This window comes from Elephantulus edwardii, unplaced genomic scaffold (genome assembly GCF_000299155.1).
Source record: "Elephantulus edwardii isolate Elephantulus edwardi_28Jun2011 unplaced genomic scaffold, EleEdw1.0 scaffold00041, whole genome shotgun sequence".
Classification (NCBI taxonomy): domain Eukaryota; kingdom Metazoa; phylum Chordata; class Mammalia; order Macroscelidea; family Macroscelididae; genus Elephantulus; species Elephantulus edwardii.
Window position 1 is genome coordinate 16,305,316 of NW_006399791.1, and position 4,882 is coordinate 16,310,197.

The following is a 4,882-nucleotide window of genomic DNA, read 5'->3' on the forward strand; positions in this document are numbered from 1 at the left end:
AAAACAAACCCCTGTAGGGCTGTTCCAGATGAATTCCAATCTGGATTCCAGCCCCCCACGAATACAGAGAAATAAAATAGTTCATGGAGATGACTTACTTATCCTTTTCTTGGTAATAACCAGTTGTAAAAATAGGAAATCATAAGAAATTAATAATAATAACAACAGGAAACTAACTAGGATGGATGCTATAAAAACAGAATTTCATTTGACTGCATGAAGCAAATGAGTAATATAACAATAACTTAAATTAAGGAAGTTCTATTGCATGTTAGAGGAAAAGAAAAAAATAAGAAGTCTGGGACTACCAGTGATCCATTTGACACCCAACTCCTCCCCTGTTCTAAGATGAGAAAAACAGCCAACAGGGGTACAGGACCATGAAAGAATCAGAGGGCATAATAATAACACAACCTTTCAGCAGCTGAGAGCAGAAAGCAGATAAAGAACCCATAGACCAGTTCCATGGGGCTATTAGAACCTCAGGAGCAGAAAGTGGTTTATTTATTCATTGTTGACTCACAAACTGACAGCTGTGGTACCAACAATGGGTTTTGTTAGGAAAGAAAGTTGGAGAGTAGGGGAGGGAAAAAATATCACCCAATGCAAAGTCAAGTTTTAGTCTCAGCCCTGGGGCACAATTATTTAATTAGGCTCCAGTTTCAGTCCAGCAGTCAAATTCAAATCATCCAGCAAGGTTTGCTTCCGAGCAGTTACAAGCCAGCTTCTCCTTCAATTATCTGGCAAGAAACTTTAACTGTGGCCACACAAATGCAAGAGGCCTTAGGTCATACCTTGCCACAGTTTCTCAACAGCAATATCACTGTCTCTCCTCCACCAGGGTCTCACGCTCACCATGGTTTTGCCACCATAAGCCTTGCTTGTCTCAAGTCTTACTTCAAGTCTTTCTCGCCTCAAGTCTTGCTGCCCACTCTGGGAAACATTCTTTCTCTTATCCTAGTCTCACAGCTGATGCTGATTTGCAAGACCTTGTGTCTGCAACTAATGTATCTGGAGACCAGAGGATAAATAGCTTAAAAAAGCCAACTTTTAGGCTAACACTAAACCCTCCATCTCTATTTCATCATTCTTAGTAGTAGGTTTGAAAGCCACACTCTCATTATGGCGCAGGCTGACTGATCAATGTCTACCCACTGTGTCATGTTTGCATTGATGAGCTTTGAGTAGAAGAAAATGGAATCCATGCTGGCTCCTTTAGACGTAAATAACTGACTATGCAAATGTATTTGACTGTGTAGATCACAACCTATGATTAAACTTGAGGAGAATGGAATCTCAGAACACTTGATTGTGCTTATGCAAAACCTATACTTGGACCAGGAATCAGTCCTCAGAGTAGAGCAGGGAAACAATGCATGGCTCAAAATCAGAAAGGGAGTATATCAGGGATGTGTCCTGTCTCCATACCTTTTCAATCTATATGCAAAACAGATCACTCGGGAGGTTGGGCTTTCCAAGGAGGAATATGGCATCAGGATTGGAGGAAAACTCAACAACAACCTATGTTATGCAGTTGATAAAACCTCGCTTGCTGGAACTGAGGAGGACTTTAAGCATTTGCTGCAGAAGGTTAAGAACTGTAATCTTCAATATGGATTGAAATTAAACATCAAGAAGACAAAGATTCTCACCACTGAGTCAATTGGCTTCACCACGATGAGTGGAGAAGAGACTGCAATTGTTAACAGTTACAGCTTGCTCTGCTCCACAATCAATAGTCTTGGCACAAGCAGTCAGAAAATGAAAAGATAAATTTCACTAGGTAAGTCTGCTGTCAAGGACCTCTCCAGAGTACTGAGAAGCAAAGATGTTGGTTGAGAGATTAGGGTGCATCTGCTCTATGTCATGGTCTTTGCAATTACTTGTTATGCATCAAAGAGCTGGACAATGACTAAGGATGACAGAAGAATTGATGTCCTTGAATTGTGATGCTGGAGAAGAGCCTGGAACATACCATTGACTGCCAAGAGAGAAAAAAAATAGGTCTGTCTTGGAGAGATTGAAATAAAGTTTCTCCTTGGAGGCTAGGATTTTGATATTCAGTCTCACATACTTTAAGCATGTGGCCAGACTGACCGATTCTTGGAAAAGGATATCATGGCCAGAAGGGTGGAGGCACAGCACAGGAGAGGAAGGCTCCAGATGATGTGGACTGATACAGTAACAAGGGCAATGGGGATAGGTGTGCCAGAGTCAGTGAGACTGGCTCAGGACAGAGCAGGCTTCACAGCTGTTGTACACAGGGTCGTTATGAGTTACAGGCAATGTGACGACACATAACAAGAATAACAATAGCACATTAATAACTATGCTTTTGAGGGAAAGCCTATGTACACATAGCCCTAAATATGTATGTATATATGGATAGAAAGATAGAAAGGAAGAAGAGAGGGAGAGAAAGAAAGAAAGGGGGAAGGAGGGAAAGAGGGAGAAAGGAAAGAAAATATAAAGATACGAAGCACTCTGTAAACCTGCTTAAGGTATCAGCTATGAGTTGGTCCAGACTTAGTGGTGGTTGTTGTCAGGTGTTGTTGATTAGAGTATTACTCAGCAACACTGCATATCAGACCAGAATTCTGTCCTTTCATATGCCATCCTCACTCTCTCTTATACACTAGGTCCGTTGTTGCACTCACTACATCAAACATCTGTATAGGGAACTTTCTCTTCTTCCCTGACCCACTGCCCTTCCAAGCATGATATTCTTTTCCAAGGCACAGACTCTCCTAGCAAAATGTCCAAAATGTGGAGACAAAGCTTTGTCACTTTTTTACCTCCAAGAAGCATTCTTGGCTGCACCTTTTCCAAGACATATCTGTTTGTTGTTTAGCAGGGCAGTCCATGGAATATTCAGTACTCTTCTCCAACACCATAACTCCCATACAACATTCACACACACACACAGACACACACAGACACACACACACACACACACACACACACATTGTTGCTTTAAGTGTCATTGAGTCGAGCACAACTCATAGTGACCCTATGAACAAAAGATCTGAACCCTAGTTTATAGCTATCATTGTTTCTCTAAGTTCATAGAGTTTCCAGAGGCATCTTGTTTAGGAAGTAGATCCTACGCCTGCTTCTAAGCCTATCTCAATCTGGGAGTTCCACCAAACACTGTACAGCATGAGCAACCACAATGGCATTTGACACAAAACCGGCACAGCATTAGGCATTAAAGCACTATATATATATATATATATTTGTTGCTGTGTACCATTGATATAGTCACACACAGATATCTATTTATCTATATCTATATATCTATCTCTGTCTATCTATATGATTTTTTTGACCATTTAGGGGGCTTGGAGCCCTTATTTAAACAAGCTGCAACCTGAAAGTTAGGCTTTGAGATTCATAGTACATATTTGAAAATATCATGGTTTAGATCAGATGCTCTTTAGTCTTTACAATGATATGTTGAATTTTCAACACTTAGAAGACATCTTACACAGCATATTTTCCCAACAAAATATGTATTTTGGTTTCTTGTCTGCTTCTGCCATGGGTGTTGATTGTGGGTCCATGTAAAATGAAATCACTTACCACTCAATTTCTCTTCATTTATCATGATGTTAACTATTACTGGTCCAGTGATAAAAATTTTTGTTTTCTTGATTTTGAAATTTAATCCTTATTAAAGGCCTTGGCCTTTGATCTTTTCTACATCGCGTTTCAACCCTTTTTTACTTTGCAAGCAAGATTGTGTCATCTGTATAATGCAGGTTCATTCTTAAAGAGTCTTCTAATCTTGGTGCCACATTCATCCTTATACAATCAAAGTTGTCAAGTCACTTGATCAACATACACATTGAATAGGTATAGAAAAGTGATATAATCTTGATTCATGCATTTTATAATTTTTAAATATCCAGGTGTTTAATCCACAGAAATGTTTCTTGGACTATGTACAGGTTTCCCATGAGCACAATATTCTAGGGTTCCTGTTTTTCTTAATGTTAGAAGTATGACTTCTGGGAAATTTGAGGAAAAAAATATTCTACTTTCCACATTTTTACTATAAGAAGTCACAAAAGAAATAAATTGTAATAAACAATAAATACCAATCCATCATTCCACAACAGTGTTTCAGGCAAAATAAAGAGAAAGGGAAAAGTCAATCATTCATTCATCTGGTGATTTTTTTTTTGCCTTCCTTATCCACTCCTTACTACAAAGTAGAGAGAAAAATACAAAAGATGCACCTACCAGCTCTCTGAATTGAACTGAAATTTCATTAAGAAGAAAAAGTCAATATATATTTGACATGTACTTAGTAGTCTACTGAAGTCTAATATTTTGGTTTCTCAACACTTCCACTGTCCCTGATCCCTTACATAGAACTCTTCACTCTTTTCATAAGAAGATACTCCCAATGTCTCTGGATTTCTGGATGAATTTTCATCTTCTCTGTTAGGTCTCCTTTTGCCTGCTTATGATCCAGTGGTCTATCAAAATATATATTAAAAAAATGCACTGCCAATATGGAAAAACAGTAGGATAGCTATGATTGAAATCTTCTTTCAGAAGGAGATAATGGAAGCATTCATCAGTCACTGTTGCATAGCAATTATGACATCCTGAAAGGCAGATTAGCAAGGCCCCCTGCCCTGCCAGAGCAGTTAGCTCATCTGCAAGTTCTGTGCTCCAAGAAATTTCTTTTGCACTGCTCTGCTGTGACTTTGTGTTTTTCATAGGACTCTATTAAAGTGATTAGCCAGCAAACACCAACAACTATACTATTTTTTTAAATTTTATTCTGGTTTATTTACAAAGTTCAAATGCATTATTTTTGACACCAGATCTTTTACATTTCCTTCACTACCTTTCTACCCATCAAATTGTA